Source organism: Giraffa tippelskirchi, chromosome 1, assembly GCF_054371585.1.
Source record: "Giraffa tippelskirchi isolate mGirTip1 chromosome 1, T2T-mGirTip1v1.2.pri, whole genome shotgun sequence".
NCBI classification, from domain to species: Eukaryota; Metazoa; Chordata; class Mammalia; order Artiodactyla; family Giraffidae; genus Giraffa; species Giraffa tippelskirchi.
In genome coordinates this window covers 151978502-152004840 of record NC_137275.1, presented here as the reverse complement: position 1 = coordinate 152004840, position 26339 = coordinate 151978502, and the positions used below count along the sequence as shown (strand labels likewise).

Sequence of the window (26339 nt, the reverse complement as noted above, 5' to 3'; positions counted from 1 at the left end):
ATTTTCCTTCCTGGAAGAGTAGACCTCACATATGGGACAGATTATCTATATTACATAATGATTGTCTGCTATTTTGACTGACTTCTATTAAAAATACAGTTAACTCTTGAACAACATGGGAGTTACGGGCCCTGAAACTCCATGAAGTTGAAAATTTGTGTATAATTTATTGTTGGCCCTTTCACTATACAGTTCCTCTTTAATTGAAGTTCTGCATCCTAAACTCAAGCAACCAAAGAGTGTGCAGTAATACAGTATTCAACAGTGGGGGGAAAATCTTCTTATAAGTGGAACCATGTGATGTAAATGTGTTGTTCAAAGGTCAACTGTGTAATTCATCAAAGTTCTTTATTTTGGCTAACAAAATCAAGTCTCCCATGATCTGATCAGCATCAGTGTACATACAAGAAAAAATGCTGGCATTTTTTTCCCAGTCTGCTGCTGCTAAGTCGCTTCAGTCGTGTCAGACTCTGTGTGACCCCATAGACGGCAGCCCACCAGGCTCCGCCGTCCCTGGGATTCTCCAGGCAAGAACACTGGAGTGGGTTGCCATTTCCTTCTCTAACGCATGAAAGTGAAAAGTGAAAGTGAAATCGCTCAGTCATGTCCGACTCTTCGCGACCCCATGGACTGCAGCCTACCAGGCTCCTCCGTCCATGGGATTTTCCAGGCAAGAGTACTGGAGGGGGCTGCCATTGCCTTCCCAGTCTACTGATCTTTATTTTTCTTTCTCAAGCTTTACTGAGATATAATTGACATACAAATTTGTGTAAGTCTAATGTATACAGCTTGATGACATGATAGACCTACATGTTACAAAATTATTACCACACTAAGGCATTTGTTTGCTAAAAATATTTAAGATCTACTTTATTAGCAAATTTCAAATATGTAACACAGCATTGTTAACTATCTTGGCCATAAGAAAAGGAAAAAATACAAACTTGTGACAAAATGAAACTATCTAGAATATTCATTAAGGTAAGCTGAGGTAATAGAAGATGAGCTCTTCACAAGTTATGGCTTTGTTTATCAACATTTATTTATTATAATCATAATGTTTGACTATCACAAATCAACAAAGATGTAACATACATCTTATAATTGATATAGATTTGTTTCCTCATGTTACTTCAAATTAACTTTTATTGTGCCAAAAGTATAGAGACATTAAGTTTTACCATTGCTCTTGCTTCTCTTCGTTATACACCTATATCCCAAAGGTTAACTCTTAAACACTTCTTTTGGTAAATATCTTTTTATCACTAGATAGCACACATATACTTTTAATACTTTATATTTTACATTTAGGCATTTTTCTAGGAACTTGCCCCAGCTTCAGATGAAACTGTAACACTCTTCACTGACTAAAATTCAACATATATACACAACTGCAATCCTGTTAAAATAATTATGAATGAAACCAAAGTATGCACAGAAGAGTCTTGGCACAGATAAAGGAATATCTATGTCTGTGAATGTTTATTTGGTATAAATATCATTGCATTTAAGAAATAAAATGCTAAAGTCAAACTTGAAACAAAAATAATTGTGTTTTAAAGAATTTAAAATGTCCTTTGGAAAAATTATATACATAAATATATTAGGTATTTAGGTATATGGTATGTGTGCTGTGCTTAGTCACTCACTTGTGTCCGACTCTTTGCAGCACCACAGACTGTAGCCTGCCAGGCAGGCTCCTCTGTCTATGGGGATCCTCCATGCAAGAATACTAGAAGGGGTTGCCATTCCCTTCTCCAGGGGATCTTCCTCACCCAGGGGTCAAACCAGAATCTCCTGCATTGCAGGTAGTTTCTTTACAGACTGAGCCACCAGGGAAGCCCAAGAATACTGGAGTCCGTAGCCTAACCCTTCTCCAGGGCATCTTCCCGACCAGGAATTGAACTGGGGTCTCCTGCATTGCAGGCAGATTCTTTATCAGCTGAGCTACCAGGGAAGCCCATATGGTACATAAACTTTATCAACTATGAAAAACATCTCATAATGTCTAGCTTTCATTAATCAGACTGGATAATAATTTTATTGTGTCAAATACTCATCTTTATCTAGTAAGCACATGCATATATATAAAATATATAAAATTTACATATTTTGTTTTTTTAATTTTTTTTTTAAATAAATTTATTTATTTTAGTTGGGGGCTAATTACTTTACAATATTGTAATAGTTTTTGCCATACATTGACATGAATCAGCCATGGGTTTCCATGTGTTCCCCTTCCTGGACCCCCCACCCACCTCCCTCCCCATCCCATCCCTCTGGGTCATCCCATTGCCCCGGCCCTGAGCCCTTGTCTCATGCATCGAACGTGGAATGGTGTTCTGTTTCACATACGATAATATACATGTTTCAATGCTATTCTCCCAGAACGTCCCACCCTCACCTTCTCCCTCAGAGTCCATAAAATTGTTCCATGCATCTGTGTCTCTTATTCTGACTCGCATATAGGGTTATCGTTACCATCTTTCAAATTCCATATATATGCATTAGTATACTGTATTGTTGTTTTTCTTTCTGGCTTACTTCACTCTGTATAATGGGCTCCAGTTTCATCCATCTCAGTAGAACTGATTCAAATGTATTTTTTTCAATGGCTGAGTAATATTCCATTGTGTATATGTACCACAGCTTCCTTATCCACTCGTCTGCTGATGGACATCTAGGTTGCTTCCATGTCCTGGCTATTGTAAACAGTGCTGCGATGAACATTGGGGTACACGTGTCTCTTTCAATTCTGGTTTCCTCGGTGTATATGCCCAGCAGTGGGATTGCTAGCTCATATGGCAGTTCTATTCCCAGTTTTTTAAGGAATCTCCACACTGTTCTCCATAGTGGCTGTACTAGTTTGCATTCCCACCAACAGTGTAAGAGGGTTCCCTTTTCTCCACACCCTCTCCAGCATTTATTGCTTGTAGACTTTTGGATAGCAGCCATTCTGACTGGTGTGAAATGATACCTCATTGAGGTTTTGATTTGCATTTCTCTAATAATGAGTGATGTTGAGCATCTTTTCATGTGTTTGTTAGCCATCTGTATGTCTTCTTTGGAGAAATGTCTGTTGAGTTCTTTGGCCCATTTTTTGATTGGGTCGTTTATTTTTCTGGAATTCAGCTGCAGGAGTTGCTTGTATATTTTTGAGATTAATTGTTTGTCTGTTGCTTCATTTGCTATTATTTTCTCCCATTCTGAAGGCTGTCTTTTCACCTTGCTTATAGTTTCCTTTGTTGTGCAAAAGCTTTGAATTTTAATTAGGTCCCATTTGTTTATTTTTGCTTTTATTTCCAATATTATGGGAGGTGGGTCATGGAGGATCCTGCTGTGATTTATGTCGGAGAGTGTTTTGCCTATGTTTTCCTCTAGGAGTTTTATAGTTTCTGGTCTTACGTTTAGATCTTTAATCCATTTTGAGTTTATTTTTGTGTATGGTGTTAGGAAGTGTTCTAGTTTCATTCTTTTACAAGTGGTTGACCAGTTTTCCCAGCACCACTTGTTAAAGAGATTGTCTTTTCTCCATTGTATACTCTTGCCTCCTTTGTCGAAGATAAGGTGTCCATAAGTGCGTGGGTTTATCTCTGGGCTTTCTATTTTGTTCCATTGATCTATATTTCTATCTTTGTGCCAGTACCATACTGTCTTGATGACTGTGGCTTTGTAGTAGAGCCTGAAGTCAGGCAGGTTGATTCCTCCAGTTCCATTCTTCTTCCTCAAGATTGCTTTGGCTATTCGAGGTTTCTTATATTTCCATACAAATTGTGAGACGATTTGTTCTAGTTCTGTGAAAAATACCATTGGTAGCTTGATAGGGATTGCATTGAATCTATAGATTGCTTTGGGTAGTATACTCATTTTCACTATATTAATTCTTCCAATCCATGAACACGGTATATTTCTCCATCTGTTTGTGTCCTCTTTGATTTCTTTCATCAGTGTTTTATAGTTTTCTATATATAAGTCTTTTGTTTCTTTAGGTAGATATATTCCTAAGTATTTTATTCTTTTAGTTGCAATGGTGAATGGTATTGTTTCCTTAATTTCTCTTTCTGTTTTCTCATTATTGGAGTATAGGAATGCAAGGGATTTCTGTGTGTTAATTTTATATCCTGCAACGTTACTATATTCATTGATCAACTCTAGTAATTTTCTAGTAGAGTCTTTATGGTTTTCTATGTAGAGGATCATGTCATCTGCAAACAGTGAGAGTTTTACTTCTTCTTTTCCTATCTGTATTCCTTTTATTTCTTTTTCAGCTCTGATTGCTGTGGCCAAAACTTCCAAAACTATGTTGAATAGTAGTGGTGAGAGTGGGCATCCTTGCCTTGTTCCTGACTTTAGGGGAAATGCTTTCAATTTTTCACCATTGAGGATAATGTTTGCTGTGGGTTTGTCATATATAGCTTTTATTATGTTGAGATATGTTCCTTCTATTCCTGCTTTCTGGAGAGTTTTTATCATAAATGGATGCTGAATTTTGTCAAAGGCTTTTTCTGCATCTATTGAGATAACCATATGGTTTTTTTCTTTCAATTTGTTAATGTGGTGTATTACATTGATTGATTTGCGGATGTTAAAAAAACCTTGCATTCCTGGGATAAAGCCCACTTGGTCATGATGTATGATCTTTTTAATATGATGTTGGATTCTGTTTGCTAGAATTTTATTAAGGATTTTTGCATCTATGTTCATCAGTGATATTGGCCTGTAGTTTTCCTTTTTTGTGACATCTTTGTCTGGTTTTGGAATTAGGGTGATGGTGGCCTCATAGAATGAGTTTGGACGTTTACCATCTTCTGCAATTTTCTGGAAGAGTTTGAGTAGGATAGGTGTTAGCTCTTCTCTAAATTTTTGGTAGAATTCCGCTGTGAAGCCGTCTGGTCCTGGGCTTTTGTTTGTTGGAAGATTTCTGATTACAGTTTCGATTTCCGTGCTTGTGATGGGTCTGTTAAGATCTTCTATTTCTTCCTGGTTCAGTTTTGGAAAGTTATACTTTTCTAAGAATTTGTCCATTTCTTCCAAGTTGTCCATTTTATTGGCATATAGCTGTTGGTAGTAGTCTCTTATGATCCTTTGTATTTCTGTGGAGTCTGTTGTGATCTCTCCATTTTCATTTCTAATTTTGTTGATCTGATTCTTCTCCCGTTGTTTCTTGATGAGTCTGGCTAATGGCTTGTCAATTTTGTTTATCTTCTCGAAAAACCAGCTTTTAGTTTTGTTGATTTTTGCTATGGTCTCTTTTGTTTCTTTTGCATTTATTTCTGCCCTAATTTTTAAGATTTCTTTCCTTCTACTGACCCTGGGGTTTTTCATTTCTTCCTTCTCTAGTTGCTTTAGGTGTAGAGTTAGTTGATTTATTTGATTTTTTTCTTGTTTCTTGAGGTACGCCTGTATTGCTATGAACCTTCCCCTTAGTATTGCTTTTACAGTGTCCCATAGGTTTTGGGTTGTTGTGTTTTCATTTTCATTCGTTTCTATGCATAATTTGATTTCTTTTTTGATTTCTTCTGTGATTTGTTGGTTATTCAGAAGCGTGTTGTTTAGCCTCCATATGTTGGAATTTTTAATAGTTTTTTTCCTGTAATTGAGGTCTAATCTTACTGCATTGTGGTCAGAGAAGATGGCTGGGATGATTTCAATTTTTTTGAATTTACCAAGGCTAGATTTATGGCCCAGGATGTGATCTATCCTGGAGAAAGTTCCATGTGCACTTGAGAAAAAGGTAAAATTGATTGTTTTGGGGTGGAAAGTCCTGTAAATATCAATTAAATCTAATTTGTCTATTGTATCATTTAAAGTTTGTGTTTCCTTGTTAATTTTCTGTTTAGTTGATCTATCCATATGCGTGAGTGGAGTATTAAAGTCTCCCACTATTATTGTTTATTGTTAATTTCCCCTCTCATACTTGTTAGTATTTGCCTTATATATTGTGGTGCTCCTATGTTGGGTGCATATATATTTATGATTGTTACATCTTCTTCTTGGATTGAACCTTTGATCTTTATGTAGTGTCCTTCTTTGTCCCTTTTCACATCCTTTATTTTAAAGTCTATTTTATCTGAAATGAGTATTGCGACTCCTGCTTTCTTTTGGTCTCCGTTTGCATGAAATATGTTTTTCCATCCCTTCAATTTCAGCCTGTGTGTGTCCCTAGTTTTGAGGTGGGTCTCTTGTAGACAGCATATATAGGGGTCTTGTTTTTGTATCCATTCAGCCAGCCTTTGTCTTTTGGTTGGGGCATTCAACCCATTTACATTTAAGGTAATTATTGATAAGTATGATCCCGTTGCCATTTACTTTGTTGTTTTGAGTTCGTGTTGAAACATCCTTTCTGTGTTTCCTATTTAGAGAAGATCCTTTAGCATTTGTTGGAGAGCTGGTCTGGTGGTGCTGAATTCCCTCAGCTCTTGCTTGTCTGTAAAGCTTTTGAATTCTCCTTCATATCTGAATGAGATCCTTGCTGGGTACAGTAATCTGGGTTGTAGATTATTCTCTTTCATTACTTTAAGTATGTCCTGCCATTCCCTTCTAGCCTGAAGGGTTTCTATTGAAAGATCAGCTGTTATCCTTATGGGGATCCCCTTGTGTGTTATTTGTTGTTTTTCCCTTGCTGCTTTTAATATTTGTTCTTTGTGTTTGATCTTTGTTAATTTGATTAATATGTGTCTTGGGGTGTTTCGCCTTGGGTTTATCCTGTTTGGAACTCTCTGGGTTTCTTGGACTTCTGTGACTATTTCTTTCCTCATTTTAGGGAAATTTTCAACTATTATCTCCTCGAGTATTTTTTCATGGCCTTTCCTTTTATCTTCTTCTTCTGGGACTCCTATGATTCGAATGTTGGGGCGTTTCATATTGTCCCAGAGGTCCCGGAGGTTTTCCTCATTTCTTTTGATTCTTTTTTCTTTTTTCCTCTCTGCTTCATTTCCATCATTCTATCTTCTACCTCACTTATCCTATCTTCTGCCTCCGTTATTCTAATGTTGGTTCCCTCCAGAGTGTCTTTTATCTCCTTTATTTCATTATTCATTCTATATTGACTCCTTTTTATTTCTTCTAAGTCCTTGATAAACATTTCTTGCATCTTCTCAATCTTTGTCTCCAGGCTATTTATCTGTAACTCCATTTTGCTTTCAAGATTTTGGATCATTTTTATTATCATTATTCTAAATTCTTTTTCAGATAGGTTCCCTATCTCCTCCTCTTTTGTTTGGCTTTGTGGGCATTTCTCATTTTCCTTTACTTGCTGAGTATATCTCTGCCTTTTCATCTTGTTTAGATTGCTGTGTTAGGCGTGGCCCTTCTGTATTCTGGCAGTATGAAGTTCCTCTTTATTGTGGAGGTTTCTCACTGCGGTTGGGGTTGGACAGGTGGCTTGTCAAGGCTTCCTGGTTGGGGGAGCTTGTGTCGGTGTTCTGGTGGGTGGAGCTGGATTTCTGCTCTTTAGAGTGCAATGGAGTGACCAGTATTAATTTTTGAGATGTCTATGGATTTGATGTGCCTCTGGGCAGCCTGTATATTGATGCTCAGGTCTATGTTCCTGTGTTGCTGGAGAATTTGCGTGGTATGTCTTGCTCTGGAACTTATTGGCTCTTGGGTGGAGCTTGGTTTCAGTGTATATATGGAGGCTATTGGATGGTCTCTTATTAATTAATGTTTCCCCTGGCTTTCAGTCTTATTCTTGTAGTAGCCTCTAGACTTCTCCTTCCATACAGCCTCAATAATAAAACTTTTAGGTTAATGGTGAAAAGATTCTCCACAGTGAGGGATACCCAGAAAGGTTCACTGAGTTACATGGAGAGATGAGGTGGGGGGTGGGGTTTGGGGTGACCAGGAGGGGAAGAGGGGAATTCAAATGTGGAGAGAGCAATCTAGCCAGTAAGCACTTCCCTCTGTGCTTTCCACAGTTTGGAACCCTCAGAGTGGTTCACAGAGATACATAGAGAGGGGGGAGGAAGGTAATAGAGGTGAGCATGAGTAGAAAGGGAGGAATTGAGAGGGGAGAGAGAGATCTGGGCAGTATCCTGTTCCTGAAGTGTTCTCCGGTACCCAGAACACCCTCAGAGATTCACAGAATTGGGTTGAGAAGAGAAGGAGGAGGGTGGGAGATAGAGGTTCCCTGGGGGAGAAGACAGAGCATCAATAGGGGGAGAGAGTGATCAGGCCAGTGATCACACTCCTGAGTAAAAATGGGTCCTAAAGATTGGGTTCTTAAATGTACAAAATTGATATCAAATATGTAAAACAAAGATTAAAAATCTAGAGTAGAGGTTAGACTCTTATAAAACTTAAAATATAAAAAAAAAAGAAAAAAGGAAACAGTGTAAAAAGAAAAAAAAACAGTAAAACAGTAAAAAAAAAGAAACAGTAAAAAAAGTAAAACGGGAAAAAAAACATTAAAAAAAGAAAACACAAAAGGTATAAGATATATGTATGTAGTTTGCTTCAAAAATAGGGTGTTTTTTTTTTTTTTTTGCAAGTTAATAGTGGGTTATGAAAATGAAATTTAAAGGTGTAATAGAGGACTTGAAGAAAAAGGAAAGAAGAGAAAAAAAAAATTAAAAAAAAAAAATATATCCCGGACTTTCTCTGGAGCTGTTGTGAGCAGTGTGGTATCTGCTCAGTTTCAGATAGATCCTTATTCCTGCTTATACTTTTCAAGATCTATAGGTCCTTTTCAATGCAGTCGGTATTAACTACAGGGATTTTAATCTGTTTGCCTGTCCCTTCCAAAGTGCTTCCCTCTGTTTATTTGGCTTCTGTTTGGAGATCTCTTCAGTATCTAATTTCCGCCCTGCAACAAAGCGGTGGAGGTGATCTCTTTAGGTTCGCTTGTTCAATCGAGCTGTGGGGAGGAAGGAACACTGCAAATCTGGCGTGTGTGTGGTAAGCTCGCAGTGTCTCGGCCGCACTGGGTTCGCCCCCGCTCACGGCGTGTGTGCTTTCCCCGTCTACCCTGCTCAGGCTTCAGGTTACTCGGCCGGGGAGCGGGCCCTGAGCTGCGTGCACTTCCCAGGTCTAAGCCGCTCAGGTTCAGGCTCCCGGTTACTCCACAAAGGCGCAGACTCGGTTTCGCCCGCGGCTTGTGCCGTTCCCGGTCGGAGCTGCCCCGGCGGCCAGGAGTTTGGCGAGCGCGCTCTCCCCTGTTGGGGCGGTGCGGCTTATCACCTCCCTGGTCCCCGCCTCGGTTTACGGGCGCGCCCGGCTCCGGTGTGCTTTGTGTCGGTTCTGGGGAGCTGGTCTCTGGCTGCGACCCTCCCGGCGGCTGTCGACCCTCCGGGATCTCAGGCAGTCTTTGCTTAGAAACTGGGAGCCTGTTTGCAGTTTGGTAGGGGGTGCCCTCTCTGGAGCCGAGTTTGCCCCTTTCCGGTTCTGGCGGGCCCCGCCTGCCCGCTGTGTCCGGCGGGGGATGGGGCGGTCCGCAGCCGGCTAGCTCTCCTCTGGTATCGCTCAGTCCTTTGTTCTGTGAGCGGGCTGGCAGTGCCTTAGAGTTGGGCTTTTCGCGGGATAGTTCTCTCTCTCTGGCTGTCCCACAGTTTAGGTTACTATCTCACGTTAGCTCCCTCAGATTGCCCTCGGGGCACTCGGGCTCGGTCCTTACCCTAGGCAGTGCCGCCCGCTCCTCTCCGTTCAGCCCCCACTTGCTGGTGGCGGATGATGCGAGCGTCTGGGGTTCTTTGCTGGGAGTTGCTTTAGGCACGTAATCTGTGGATTTTATTTATTTTTTCCTCCCAGTTACGTTGCCCTCCGAGATAAGAAATCTTCCCCCACACCCGCCGGTGGGAGGGTTTCCTGGTGCTTGGAAATTCCTCCTCTTTTACGACTCCCTCCCCAGGACAGGTCTCCGTCCCTAGCTCTTTTGTCTCTCTTTTTATGTTTTATAATTTCTCCTACCTGCTTTTGAAGATAACGCGCTGTCTTTGTAGAAGCCTGACGTCCTCTGCCAGCCTTCAGAAGTAGTTTTGTGAAGTTTGGTCAGCGTTCAGATGTTCTTTCGATAAATTTGTGGAGGAGAGAGTGGTCTCCCCGTCCTATTCCTCCGCCATCTTCCATTTCAAAATTTACATATTTTGATGCAGTGTATTTATGACCAAAAAAAATGAATAATCATACTTTGCTAATGTCACAATTTTAAACACTACTAAATTTACATCTGTCACTCTGTGACATATGAAGTAATCTGAAAAGAATTTTTATTGATTTTGGAATATCAAAACTGAAAAGGTTTTATTCTTTGTAAATAAAAACTTATGAATATATTTGTAGGAGACTTTCTCCTTCTCAAGAAAATTATCTGTTCTTAGTCTCTGATAGAGTAGTTCTCTTTAGCATTTCCTATTTCAGAGTTTTTCCAAAGAAACGCCTCTACAATCTAAGTGTATGTATTTTTCCCTTGTTTCTTTATTGAATGTAATAGTTTTTCCCGACTTTTAAAAATGTATTTGGTATTACTTTTTCAGCATCTTGCTTCTGCAGCATAAAGTCAACATTTAGTATCTAATGCAAGCATAATCTCTTTAATGGTGATAGTAAGGTTACTTGAATAATTATTTTTCAGTCCTCAACAAGCCAAGAGTTATAGGTACAATTTGTAATTTAATTTAGTCAAATAACTTGGTTACATTCTTGTTCATCTACAGTGGATTTGACCATTTTAAGATAATTTTGTTAGTTTTATAAAGATTATAAAAATTAAAATTTCTTCTCTAGCTTTCCAATCATAACTGTAGAAAGTAAAGTCCTCTATATATTGCTATATATAACAATATTTCTGTTATTTTATGGTTACTTATACTTACAACATTTTATTCCATTTTGCTTAACATTAAAATTGCTACATTAGCCTTATTTTTGTATTTATTTAATTCTATTCTCATCTATTTTCATCCTCTACATTTTTCATATTATAAAGGTAGGGATTTTTCAGGCAAGAATACTGGAGTGGGTTGTCATTTCCTCTTCTAGGGGATCTTGTTGACACAGGGATGAAACCTGTGTCTCCTGCAGCTCCTGCATTGCAGGCAGATTCTTTTCTGCTGAGCCATCAGGAAAGCCCATTTATTCAATAGCAGTCTTCAGTGTCCATGTTTATATATATATATATATATATATGTATATATACATATATACATTTAAAATATATAATATATGATTATTCTACCAAAAAGCTAAAATGCTGAAATAGGTTTATAATCATTTTACTGAAGTAAATACATAATGAAACTGCATATATCGTAACTGTTATCTTGATCAATTGTCATTGAACAACCACACTTGTACAACCAGAACCCAGTTAAGACATCAGATATTATCAGCTACAGAAACAAAACTCATGTTCCTTCTAATCAAGGCCAGCTCTTTATTGAGTACCTCCACTACCCTGACTTCTAATAATAGATTTCTCTTCCTATATTTAGTATTTTTTAATCAATAAAATCATCCAGTGTATACTCTTATCTTTTGCTTCTGTTAATAAATGTGAACTTTGTGAGATGCATCCATGTTATGGACTGTATTGTTGTCCGGCCACTGAGTCATATCCGACTCTTTGTGACCCCATGGACTGCAGCACACCAGGCTTCCCTGTCCTTCACCTTCTCCCAGAATTTGATCAAACTCATGTCCACTGAGTCAGTGATGCCATCCAACCATCTCATCCTCTGCTGCCCATTCTCCTTTTGCCTTCAGTCTTTCCCAGCATAAGGGTCTTTTCCAGTGAGTCGGCTCTTTTCATCAGGTGGCCAAAGGATTAGAGCCTCAGCATCAACACTTCCAATAAATATTCAGGGTTGATATCCTTTAGGAGTGACGGGTTTGCTCCCCTTGCTGTCCAAAGGGCTCTCAAGAGTCTTCTCTAGCACCATATAGACTGTATGTATATCCCTAAAGCCATATGTTGAAACCTTAAATAACAATGTGACTATATTTGCAAACAGTCCTTTACAAGATAATTACAATTAAATGAGATCATAAAGGTGGGGCTCTTATACTATAGGACTACTGTTCTTCTAAAAAGTGCTTACTTTCTCTTCCACTTAAGGATACAGCAAGAAAGGAGTCATCTGTAAAGAAGTAGAAGACTCCTATTAGAAACCAAGCCCTGCCAGAACTTTGATTTTTGAATTTCCAGCCACCAGAATTATAAGAAAATTCACTTTTGTTGTTTAAGACATGACACTGAGATATTTTGGTTTTTTGTGTAAATATAAAGAAAAGTAAATTATTTCTGTTGGCTATTCCATTGTGATTATGCTGCAACTTATCTATCCACTCCCTTGTTGAAAAGCATATCCATAGTTTCCAAATTTTAGTAATTATGAATCATGATTCCATGAACATTCTTGTACATATGTATTGGTGAACATACATACACATTTTTGTTTATATATTTAGAAATGGAAGCTGAGTCAGGAGGCAGCATTCAGTTCAGTTCAATCCCTCAGTCAAGTCCGACTCTTTGCGACCCGGTGAACCGCAGCATGCCAGGCCTCTCTATCCATCACCAACTCCTGGAGTTTACCCAAACTCATGTTCATTGAGTCAGTGATGCCATCTAACCATTTAATCCTCTGTCGTCCCCTTCTCCTCCTGCCCCTAATCCTTCCCAGCAGTAGGGTCTTTTCCAATGAGTCAGCTCTTCGCATGAGGTGGCCAAAGTATTGGAGCTTCAGCTTCAACATCAGTCCTACCAATGAACATCCAGAACTGATCTCCCTTAGGATGGACTGGTTGTTTCTCCTTGCCAGTCCAAGGGACTTTCAAGAGTCTTCTCCAACACCACAGTTCAAAAGCATCAATTCTTCGGTGCTCAGCTTTTTTCACAGTCCAACTCTCACAACCATACATGACTACTGGAAAAACCACAGCCTTGACTAGATGGACCTTTGTTGGCAAAGTAATGTCTCTACTTTTTAATATACTGTCTAGAGTGGCCATAACTTTCCTTCCAAGGAGTAAGCGTCTTTTAATTTCATGGCTGCAATCACCATCTGCAGTGATTTTGGAGCCCCCAAAATAAAGTCTGCCACTGTTTCCACTGTTTTCCCATCTATTTCCCATGAAGTGATGGGACCAGATGCCGTGATCTTTGTTTTCTGAATGTTGAGCTTTAAGCCAACTTTTTCACTCTCCTCTTTCACTTTCATCAAGAGGCTCTTTAGTTCTTCTTCACTTTCTGCCATAAGGGGGGTGTCATCTGCATATCTGAGGTTACTGATATTTCTCTCAGCAATCTTGATTCCAGCTTAAGCTTCATCCAGCCCAGTGTTTTCCAAGATGTAGTCTGCATATAAGTTAAATAAGCATGGTGACAATATTCAGCCTTGACGTACTCCTTTTCCTGTTTGGAACCAGTCTGTTGTTCCATGTCTAGTTCTAACTGTTGCTTCCTGACTTGCATACAGGTTTCTCAGGAGGCAGGTCAGGTGGTCTGGTATTCCCATCTCCTTCAGAATTTTCCACAGTTAGAAGTTGGCATATTGAAGTACTTAGTATTAGATGACATTATTGTTATTGTTGTCATTTTAAAATTATTGAATTAAAGAAAATTGTATTTTATTCTCTAAATTTATCCTGAATTAGTAAATAAATTAATGTTAGACAAGGCCAGTTTATAAATAAATTACCTCACACCCCAAAATGTTCCATCAACTTGAGCATTTAACATAAGCTTTTATTAAAAAAAAAAAAGGCATCTATTTGAGTGTCGGATGTTGGCCATATATGTCACATTACCTACAATTCTACAACTAAAAATTTCATTTTAGGTTTTGAAAAGTTTTGCTTTCAGCATTATATTTAAAACTGTCACTAGTAAAAATCAATACTCTAATTTATACATGTGCTGCTGCTGCTGCTAAGTCGCTTCAGTCATGTCCAACTCTTTGCAACTCTATGGAACATAGCCCACCAGGATCCTCTGTCCATAAGATTCTCCAGGCAAGAATACTGGAGTAGGTTACCATACCCTCCTCCAGGGGATCTTTCTGACCCAGGGGTTTAACCCACATCTCTCCGTCTCCTGCAGTGGCAGCTGGGTTTTTTACCACTGCTGCCACTTGACATTAAAAACTTTATATGATAATAGCTTTAATCATTTTCTAATACAATTTTTATGTAAAAGATTTCCTTCCATTTCATGTATATATAGAGAAAACTATGAAAAGGGCAAATAATCTACAGTTCACTAAAGTATTATCTTATTGTTTTGTTTGCTATATCTACAACAGATATTATAGTAAATGATTCAGTTATATTTTTCCCAGAAACAGTCTTTATCATTAAAACAAACAAAATCTTTAGTAAACTAAAATAACATTACTAGTGGCAATGTTACATTTAAAATTTTAGTTTTTCAATGACAAAATAAAAAGTGGTCTGAGATTGTTTTTGAATTTCTAATTTACTCTATATTATAGGGCATGTATTGATATTTAAATTTAGAATATTTAAAAGGTAAAACTGAAAATTTAACTTATCCTAATGTTTAGGTGTAATCTTTCAGTTTTCTTCAGTCAGTTCAGTCGTTCAGTCATGTCCGACTCTTTGCGACCCCATGAATCGCAGCATGCCAGGCCTCCTTGTCCATCACCAACTCCTGGAGTTTACCCAAACCTACGTCCATCGAGTCGGTGATGCCATACAGCCATCTCATCCTCTGTCGTCCACTTCTCCTCCTGCCCCCAATCCTACTCAGCATTAGGGTCTTTTCCAATGAGTCAACTCTTCGCATGAGGTGGCCAAAGTATTGGAGCTTCAGATTCAACATCAGTCCTTCCAATGAACACCCAGGACTGATCTCCTTTAGGATGGACTGGTTGGATCTCCTTGCAGTCCAAGGGACTCTCAAGAGTCTTCTCCAACACCACGGTTCAAAAGCATCAATTCTTCGGTGCTCAGCTTTCTTCACCATCCAACTCTCACATCCATACATGACCACTGGAAAAACCATAGCCTTGACTAGATGGACCTTTGTTGGCAAAGTAATGTCTCTGATTTTAAATATCCTATCTAGGCTGGTCATAACCTTCCTTCCAAGGAGTAAGGGTCTTTTAATTTCATGGCTGCAATCACCATCAGCAGTGATTTTGGAGCCCCAAAAAATAAAGTCTGCTACTGTTTCCACTGTTTTCCCATCTATTTCCCATGAAGTGATGGGACCAGATGCCAGGATCTTAGTTTTCTGAATGTTGAGCTTTAAGCCAACTTTTTCACTCTCCTCTTTCACTTTCATCAAGAGGCTTTTTAGTTCTTCTTCACTTTCTGCCATAAGGGTGGTGTCATCTGCATATCTGAGGTTATTGATATTTCTCTCAGCAATCTTGATTCCAGCTTGTGTTTCTTCCAGCCCAGTGTTTCTCATGATGTACTCTGCATATAAGTTAAATAAGCAGGGTGACAATATACAGCCTTGACGGACTCCTTTTCCTATTTGGAACCAGTCTGTTGTTCCATGTCCAGTTCTAACTGTTGATTCCTGACCTGCATACAGGTTTTTCAAGAGGCAGGTCAGGTGGCCTGGTATTCCCATCTCTTTTAGAATTTTCCAGTTTATTGTGATCCACACAGTCAAAGGCTTTGGCATAGTTAATAAAGCAGAAACAGATGTTCTTCTGGAACTCTCTTGCTTTTTCGATGATCCAGTGGATGTTGGCAATTTGATCTCTGGTTCCTCTGCCTTTTCTAAAACCAGCTTGAACATCCGGAAGTTCACGGTTCATGTATTGCTGAAGCCTGGCTTGGAGAATTTTGAGCATTACTTTACTAGCGTGTGAGATGAGTGCAATTGTGTGGTACTTTGAAAATTCTTCAGCCTTTCTTTGGGATTGGAACGAAAACTGACTTTTTCCAGTCCTGTGGCCACTGCTGAGTTTTCCAGATTTGCAGGCATATCGAGTGCAGCACTTTCACAGCATCATCTTTGAGAATTTGAAATAGTTCAACTGGAATTCCATCACCTCCACTAGCTTTGTTCTTAGTGATGCTTTCTAAGGCCCACTTGATTTCACATTCCAGGATGTCTGGCTCTAGGTGAGTGATCACACCATTGTGATTATCTGGATCATGAAGATCCTTTTTGTACAGTTCTTCTGTGTATTCTTGCCACCTCTTCTTAATATCTTCTGCTTCTGTTAGGTCCATACCGTTTCTGTCCTTTATAAGTTTTCTTAATAAATGATATATACATGTCTCTTAAAATTCATAGAAAATAGAGATGCTTATAATGAAATTAAAAAGTCTTCCTTCCTCCAGCATCCTTTCCTCAAATGTGAGCCTGTTAACTTTTTTGTATTCATTCTTTAAAAATATTTTAATGTTCATGGAATTACTTTATTTCCTATGTCAACATTGTCACTTAACGATATTATTATACATATAAAAATATTCTATTTCTCATGCTGTCAAGAAAACCCACTTTATTATATTGTATGAATGTATCATAAACTTTTAAACCAGTTCACTATAAAATCAAGTAATTTCCATTACGTTTGTATTTAAATTTTTGATACATATTTTCAACAAAAGCAAACCTTCATGATAAGAATGATACTGAAGTTTTCTTATCCTTATAGTTTTATGACTATTTTATAATAGAATGAATATAAACAAATTTTATTTTAGAGAACCAGTTAGCAAATCATAATTTCTGTCATATAAAACTGTGAAAACAATATTTCATTTAGCCTTTTCTATGCTGAGATTTATAATTTAGGAATCTGATGAATTATGAGTACAAGTGTGTGAACATTTTTCATTCCATGGCTTACTATCACAATACGAATGCAAAACAAAATAAGTATCACTTGACAGATTCTCCACTTTCACATCTAAGGTCTTGGTGTTCTATCACTCAGAAGAGCCAAGGTCAAAGAGATACATGGTAGTTCACCTTGGATACAGACTTGACCATCAAAATACAAGCTGTAATACAAAGCTGAACATTTGTCACAGGTTGGTGAACATGTGTCCCACATTCACATTTAAATCTGCATGCAGAGCATATAAGAATTGGTGAAATTTAAGAAAGTGATATGCTGAAGAGCAAAATTATGGTAATTAGTTTAAGAGTGAGAGTTACTCATTTAGAAAATTTGAGACATCAGTGATCCAGATGATAGAAATGGAACATCAGCACACATTTCCAAAATTATAGTTTTAATAAAATGAATTAAAAAATGCTTCAGCTTATTCTCAAGCAACTTTTTAAGATCGTTCTTTTTTGTCTACAACTGAGGGTAAAATATCCAAATAGAAAAAAATGTAAAGCCTCATCAGGAAAGGGTTTAATTCAGTAATGCATAGTTCCTTGTGATGGGGAAAATGTCAGTGTAGTCAGGGTGAGTGTTGAAGTATGTTAAACACAGAAGGGAGTGCTAAAACTTGTATCAGCATAATTGATATTGACTTTAACATATGAAATAAGTAAACTCAGAAATCAGAGCATAAGCACAGACCCATTCTGGGAGACTTTCATTTTCTAAGTATCTGTAAGACTGTAAATAACATTTATTCATTTTCTTAACTGGAAGAAAGTAATTTTATTTTTTGCAAAACTCTTTGTGAGTAAAATTAATAATCTTTCACCTAAATATTAATGAAGTAACAAAACAATTTTAACAGTGGAAAAAAAGCAATGAATATACACTATAAATAATTAAAGTGAACTATACAGTCCTTGGAATTCTCCAGGCCAGAATACTGGAATGGGTAGCTTTTCCCTTCTCCAGGGGAATCTTCCCAATCCAGGGATCAAACCCAGGTCTCCAGCATTGCAGGCAGATTCTTTACTAGTTGAGACATAAGGGAAGCCCAAGAATGCTGGAGTGGGTAGTCTATCCCTTCTTCAGAGACTCTTCCTGACCCAGGAATGGAACCAGGGTCTCCTGATTGCAGGTGGATTCTTTACCAACTGAGCTATGAGGGAAGCCACTTAGAGTTGATAATTAGGGACAAATACATTATGAAGTTTGAATTTATTTTCATATAAAACAATATTTTCACATAGTTACTATATTTTGAAATGTATTATTTTGGTTCTCAAATTTTACTAACCATTTTATATAACAGTTTGCTCTTGATATGAAATATATATTTCAGGAACTGCAAAGTTATTATTAATATTTAACTGGATCAGCTAGTAGCAAGCATTGGAGAGGTAATAGCTCCTCTCATTTTTACTAAGAACTTGTTAATTGAAATATAGTTTAAATAGTGTATTAATTTTTTTTAGGAAAATGGGAAACTTTCCTAAAAATATGGGAAAATGGAAGAATTAAAATTCCTTGTTTTTTTAAAAATCACATCAAATCATTGACAGCATATTTAGCATCCTCCTGTAGAAGAAATCCTCATTTAAAATTACTTGGTGTCTAAGGAGAGTTGTATTTGTTGTACAATATATTAAAATTTTACAGACTGATCATATTTTGCCAAAAGATGAACATCTCTAATTCTAAACATTCCTAATACTAAGTATTAAATTTTAAGCAACTGGCTACATTCATATTATTATAGCAGATTTTCTCTTATTCATGTTTTAATTGTGTCCTGTACATGTAAATTTAAGACATATTGCAAACCAGCTATATAATACAAGAAATGGGAACAAAGTTTTCATCAACTGATTGAGAAGAAAACTTAGAGCTTTACATGCTCAGCTGTGTCTAAGTAAGCCAATTATAGCCAAATTGAAAGCATTTTAAATGTAATGCATGATATAACATTGAAAGACTATGTGCAGAAATAACGTTTATATTAAAATCTGAGATTTGTTCAGTGTTTAAAATTAATGAACTGTAGAAATGCAAGTTGGAAGGAAATCTGTGCTTTCAACAATTTTTCTTATGTCAAATTGATCTTCTTGTCTCATACTTTGCTTTTGTCAATATAACTAGAGCATTTACTGTAAATATGAACTCATTCTAAATTTCTGCAGCTGAAGAAGAGAATGTTAAAAAGATTATTTTTTCCTGTTCATTTGGTGCTTAACTCTAGATTGTTTACAAGTTTGCTTCTCTCACTACAAATGGGTCATCTTTTCCACCCAGTTGCAACTCCATTGACAAATAATGAGCCTTCTAAATCTATTAATAGTTTTTCTCTTACCAAAGCTTCAGTACACAGGATTAAGTATTACAAATCTCAGTTTGCAATGGGCCATTCTCAGAAAAAGAGAGTAGTTTTTAATAAATGAAACAAAGATGAATATTTTTAATGATAAAAGTTACAGTTGACAAAGATAGACATAATAAAATATCACATGCTTAACAATAAGGAAACAAAGATACATAAAGCAAAAATCTGAAGCAATATAAGGGAAAAGAAAATATATATAATCACAGTGAGACATATTAACATTTCTTTGAGAATATCAAGTGCAGAAAAAAGAATAGAAGCATCTTGAATGATGTCATTAATAATTTAAATATAATAGATTTCTATTATATATCCTACAAAAATACATTTAAATTTTTTTATCTCAAATTTTATTAGATGTCCATAGGACACTTAGAAAAACTGACAAAAAGATAAACATTACTAAATTTCATTTTGTGATTCAGTTATACATAAACACATATTATTTTTGAAATTATTTTCCATTATAGGTTTTTACAAGATATTGACTATCCCTGTGCTAAAGAGTAAACCTTTGTTGCTTGTTGGATATCTATTTTTTTTAATTATAAGTCTAGCATTCTACTTATATGAAGTCAAACAAATAGAATCAAAATGTCATAATTTTTTTAGGCAAAAATGCATAAGTTTTCTAAAATATATGTACTATACATATTTACATATGTACAAGAGATTTTCTACTATGCTTGATAAAAGCTTGAGAAAGAACATCAAAAAATAAACTGGATGAAATGGGAGCACTGAATATGAAATAGAAAAAGTAAAACAAACTAGATAAAAGTAAAAGATGCTCATATAGTCCAGTTGTTTTTAAACACGGTTGCTCATTAGAATCATATCTGGAGTTCTGGTGAAACAAAAGCAATACCTGGGCATTTTTATTTTTCAAAAAAATATTCCAAGATAATTCTGATGTGCATCTGGATTTTAAAAAGTGATTACAGGTTTTTCTATTAAGTGGTAGTTTTTGGAGATATAGAATTCTATTATTTTTCTGTTGACTAATCATGATACAATGGTATTAAGTGAGTAATAGTTACATAATCACAATAATGAAAGGTGTTTATCAGTTTTCACAATCAATAGCCAGAAGAAGCCATAATGGTAACATGATTGGAATAATATAAAATATATGGGAACAATATAAAATAATTACATTAAGTTTGGGGGAGTCAAGCAGAGTGATGTGGTAAATGGAAGTGCATACATGCACATTTTCATCTGCTCAGCAAGTCTATGTCTTTTCCTTGGTGCATTTAATCCATTTATATTTCAGTTAATCATTGATATGTATGATACTATTATTGTTCTCTCAGTTGTTTTGGGTTTATTATCTGTAGGTAGGTCTTTCTCTTATTTCCTGCCTAGAGAATTTCATTTAGCATTTATTGTAAAGCTGGTTTGATGGTGCTGAATTCTCTTAACTTTTGCTTGTCTGGAAAGATTTTGATTGCTCCATCAAATCTGAAGGAGTGTCTTGCTGGGTAGAGTATTCTTGGAACTAGGTTCTTCCCTTTCATCACTTTAACTATATCATGCCATTCCCTTCTGGCTTGTAGAGTTTCTGTAGAGAAATCAGCTGATAGCCTGATGGGAGTTCCCTTGTATGTTATTTGTCATTTTCCCCTCTTTGTTTTAATATTTTATCACTGTTTTTATTTTTGTCAGTTTGATTATTATGTGGCTCAGTGTATTCCTTCTTGGGTTTACAAAGTAATTTTAATATGAGTAAACGTATAGTATTTGAAGGTAGCTAAGAGTTAATACTAGACCATTCAGGTATGACCTAAATCAAATCCCTAAAGATTATACAGTGGAAGTGAGAAATAGATTTAAGGGACTAGATCTGATAGAGTGCCTGATGAACTATGGATGAAGGTTCATGACATTGTACAGGAGACAGGGAGCAAGATCATCACCAAGAAAAAGAAATGCAAAAAAAGCAAAATGGCTATCTGAGGAGGCCTTACAAATAGCTGTGAAAAGAAGAGAAGCGAAGAGCAAAGGAGAAAAGGAGATATACTCATTCGGATTCAGAGTTCCAAGGACTAGCAAGGAGAGATAAGAAAGCCTTCCTCAGTGATGAGTGCAAAGAAATAGAGGAAAACAGTAGAATGGGAAAGACTAGAGATCTCTTCAAGAAAATTAGAGATACCAAGGGAACATTTCATGCAAAGATGGGCTCAATAAAGGACAGAAATGATATGGACCCAACAGAAGCAGAAGATATTAAGAAGAGGTGGCAAAAATACACAGAAGAACTGTAGAAAAAAGATCTTCACGACCCAGATAATCACGATGCTGTGATCACTCACCTAGAGCTGGACATCCTGTAATGTGAAGTCAAGTGGGCCTTAGGAAGCATCACTAGGAACAAAGCTAGTGGAGGTGATGGAATTTCAGTTGAGCTATTTCAAATCCTAAAAGATGATGCTGTGAGAGTGCTGCACTCAGTATGCCAACAAATTTGGGAAACTCAGCAGTGGCCACAGGACTGGAAAAGGTCAATTTTCATTCCAATCCCAAAGAAAGGCAATGACAAAGAATACTCAAACTACCACACAATTGCACTCATCTCACATTCTAGCAAAGCAATGCTCACAATTTTCCAAGCCAGGCTTCAGCAATACATGAACCATGAACTTCCAGGTGTTCAAACTGGATTTAGAAAAGGCAGAGAAACCAGAGATCAAATGCCAACATCTGCTGGATCATTGAAAAAGCAAGAGTTCCAGAAAAATATCTACTACTGCTTTATTGACTATGCCAAATCCTTTGATTGTGGGGATCACAATAAATGTGGAAAATTCTGAAAGAGATGGGAATACCAGACCACCTGACCTGCCTCTTGAGAAACCTGTATGCAGGTAAAGAAGCAACATTTAGAACTGGACATAGAACAACAGACTGGTTCCAAATAGGAAAAGGAGTACGTCAAGGCTGTATATTGTCACCATGCTTATTTAACTTATATGCAGACTTCATCATGAAAAATGCTGGGCTGGATGAAGCACAAGCTGGAATCAAGATTGCTGGGAGAAATATCAACATTCAGAAAAACAAAGATCGTGGCACCTGGTCCCATCACTTCATGGGAAATAGGTGGAGAAGCAGTGGAAACAGTAGCAGACTTATTTTCTTGGGCTCCAAATTCACTGAAGATGGTGATTGCAGCCATGAAATAAAAAGACACTTGCTTTTTGAAAGAAAAGTTATGACCAACCTAGACAGCATATTAAAAAGCATAGACATTACTTTGCCAACAAAGGTCTGTTTAGTCAAGGCTATGGTTTTTCCAGTAGTCATGTACGGAAGTGAGAGTTGGACTATAAAGAAAGCTGAGCACAGAAGAATTGATGCCTTTGAACTGTGGTATTGGAGAAGACTCTTGGGAATCCCTCTGACTGCAAGGAGATCCCACCAGTCCATCCTAAAAGAGATCAGTCCTGGATGTTCATTGGCAGGACTGATGTTGAAACTGAAACTCCAATACTTTGGCTACCTGAGGCAAACAGCTGACTCATTTGAAAAGCCCCTGATGCTGGGAAAGATGAAAGGAAAGAAAAGAAGGTGACGACAGAGAATGAGATGGTTGTATGGCAGCACTGACTTAATGGACATGAGTTTGAGTAAATTCCAGGAGTTGGTGATGGACAGGGTGGCCTGGTGTGTTGCAGTCCATGGGGTTGCAAAGAGTCAGACACCTCTGAGCGACCGAACTGAACTGAAGAGTTAATAATTCTTCCAAAGTTCAGCATTTTTTTTCATTGTTAACTCTGGTGAAATAATTTACCCTTCAAAACATCTAGTATCATGTCAAAATTCCTCAGTGTGAGTTCTAGAATCAACATTTAGTCTTTCCACATAATATTTCTCATTTTTTAAAATTTATTTATTTATTTTTACTTTACAATATTGTATTGGTTTTGCCATACATTGACATGTATCTGCCATAGGTGTACATGTGTTCCCCTTTGAGAACCCCCCTCCCACCTCCCTCCCCATCCCATCCCTCTAGGCCATCCCAGTGCACCAGCCCCGAGCACTCTGTATCATGCATCGAACCTGGACTGGTGATTGGTTTCACACATGATAATTTACATGCTTCAGTGCCATTCTCCCATATCATCCCATCCTCACCCTCTCCCATAGAGTCCAAAATACAGTTATATATATCTGTGTCTCTTTTGCTGTCTCGCATACAGGGTTATCTTTACCAACCTACTAAATTCCATATATATGGGTTAGTATACTGTATTGGTGTTTTTCTTTCTGGCTTACTTCACTCTGTATAATAGGCTCCAGTTTCATCCACCTCATTAGAACTGATTCGAATGTATTCTTTTTAAAGGCTGAGTAATATTCCATTGTGTATATGTACCACAGCTTCCTTATCCATTCGTCTGCTGATGGACATCTAGGTTGCTTCCATGTCCTGGCTATTGTAAACAGTGCTGTGATGAACACTGGGGTACACGCGTCTCTTTCAATTCTGGCTTCCTCGGTGTGTATGCCCAGCAGTGGGATTGCTGGGTCATATGGCAGTTCTATTCTCAGTTTTTTAAGGAATCTCCACACTGTTCTCCATAGTGGCTCTACTAGTTTGCATTCCCACCAACAGTGTAAAAGGGTTCCCTTTTCTCCACACCCTCTGAACATTTATTGCTTGTAGACTTTTGGATAGCAGCCATTGTGACTGGTGTGAAATGGTACCTCATTGTGGTTTTGATTTGCATTTCTCTAATAGTGAGTGATGTTGAGCATCTTTTCACGTGTTTGTTAGCCATCTGTATGTCTTCTTTGGAGAAATATCTGTTTAGTTCTTTGGCCCACTTTTTGATTGGGTCATTTATTTTTCTGGAATTGAGCTTCAGGAGTTCCTTGTATATTTTTGAGATTAATTCTTTGTTGCTTTGTTTGCTATTATTTTCTCCCATTCTAAAGGCTGTCTTTTCACCTTACTTATAATTTCCTTTGTTGTGCAAAAGCTTTTAATTTTAATTAGGTCCCATTTGTTTATTTTTGCTTTTATTTCCAATATTCTGGGAGGTGGATCATAGAGAATCCTGCTGTGGTTTATGTCGGAGAGTGTTTTGCCTATGTTTTCCTCTAGGAGTTTTATAGTTTCTGATCTTAATGTTTAGATCTTTAATTCATGATTTCTCATTGTATCTAAAACTATTTTGTATAGACTATGTTCATTAGGGACTTGTCAATTACCCAGTGTTGTTATCTTTACAAATAAGTTCTCTCTCCCTCACCACTGTGAAGCTTTTGAAATATCCTTGTCACTTCTTTCTTCCTTTTTAAGCTCCACTCAGGTTTCTCCCTTTAGTTTCTTTTTCATATCTCAAGTTTTTCCTGACACCCATAATTATCATTTTCCAAATTTTAAAAACTTTATTTTTAATTGGAGAATTATTGCTTTACAATATTGTGTTGGTTTCTGCCATGCATCAGCATGAATCAGCCATAGGTATACTGATCACTCATAGGTATACTTCCTCCCACCTACCAGCCCACCCCAACCCTCTAGGTTGTCACAGAGCACCAGATTTGAGCTCCCTGTGTCATACAGCAAATTCCAACTGGCTATCTATTTAACATATGATAATGTATATGTTTCAATGCTACTGTCTCAATTTGTCCCACCCCTCTTCTTTCCCCATTGTGTCTGTTATGTTATTCTCTATGTCTGCACCTCCACTGCTGCTCTGCAAATAGATTCACCAGTACCCGTTTTCTAGAGTCCATATATATGTGTTAATATACAATATTTGTTTTTCCTCTGTCTGACTTACTTCACTCTGTATAATAGGCTCCAAGTTCATCTACCTCATTAGAACCAACTCAAATGTGTTTTTTATAGCTGAGTAATATTCCATTGAATACATGAACCACTGTGTCTGTTTCCATTCTTCTCTCTAAGGACATCTAGGTTGCTTGCCTGTCCTAGTTATTGTAAATAATGCTGCAGTGAACACTGGAGTACATGTGTCATTTTCAATTATGGTTTCTTCAGGGTATATGCCCAGTAGTGTGATTATTCATTTGCATGTGGAATTCCTACAGACCATGTTTTTCTGAACTAAATTTAACTTCTACATAATATTTTATGATATACTAATACTTTCCAACCATCACAATTGTGGGAATATTTGTCTTATTATTTTTTCATGTTTTAAAACCTCAGAAGTACTCTATAAATGTATTCATGGAATGGATATGTGAATTGATTTATTTGATATTCTTCCTTAATTTATTTGAGAGTGAGAGAGCATATTTGTAATACTTATTTTTAGAAATAAAAAATGGTAAATTTCATATTTTCTCAACTATGAGGTTCAGCTAGTTCAAACAGTCAGAACTTACTCTTATATCTTAGTTAACATTCATTTAACATTTGTTTATTTTGCTAACAGTTTTAGGTTTAGGGTATATAAAGAAAAAATATTCCCTGAAAAAAAGAGATTATAGAAAATATAATAATTTAGAAAGTACAGAGACAAATACAAGAAAATGATCATTTTATAATTAAGCACAATGTACTTCCTTGGCATATAAAAATTAAAACTAACCAAAATGGGTTTTGTTTTAGACAGAGGGGGAAAATACACTTCCAGGCTGTGGAAAGACAGAAAAGACACAAATGAGATTTTCCTTTGGTAACTACATATATTCTGTGCTAAGAGACTCAGAATAGTTATGTATCTATCTTTCTACATATATACATGTATTATGTATGCATTTATAATAAGTGATATAATCAAATTTCTAATCAAAATATATGTAGTACAGTATCATTTATCTTAAAAGGTACTAAGTGTCTGAGATATAATAGTTTTTAAGAGATAATGCTGGGATAAAAGCTACTATGTATAGAGATATTGTGTACACATAGGGAATTATAGCCATTAATTTGTAGTAACTTTTAATGGAGTTTAATCTATTAAAAAAACTGAATCACTATGCTCAATCAGGGTATTAAGTATATGTATTTTTTAATTGCTTTAATTAGTTACATTTACATTTGAATATATTAAGTATTCTTGATTGACTTTTTCTCATTATAAAATGACCCTCTTTACGTCTGTTAGTACTTCTCATTTTAAATTCGTTTATCTATAATTTACAAATCTAAACCAACTGTCTACTTTTTCTTGCAATCTTTTACTTTCAATGTGCTGGCATCTTTA

The 26339-nt window shown here is 36.8% G+C and overlaps 1 long non-coding RNA gene across 1 annotated transcript; it reads right to left on the bottom strand.

The window, feature by feature from the left end:
• Nucleotides 1–5501: 5501 nt before the first annotated feature.
• Nucleotides 5502–10072, bottom strand: LOC145505442 (uncharacterized). Its single transcript, XR_014053099.1, has 2 exons — nucleotides 9904–10072; nucleotides 5502–9714 (listed from the first exon to the last, which is right to left on the bottom strand). It is a non-coding gene; the product is annotated as an uncharacterized LOC145505442 (long non-coding RNA).
• Nucleotides 10073–26339: the final 16267 nt, after the last annotated feature.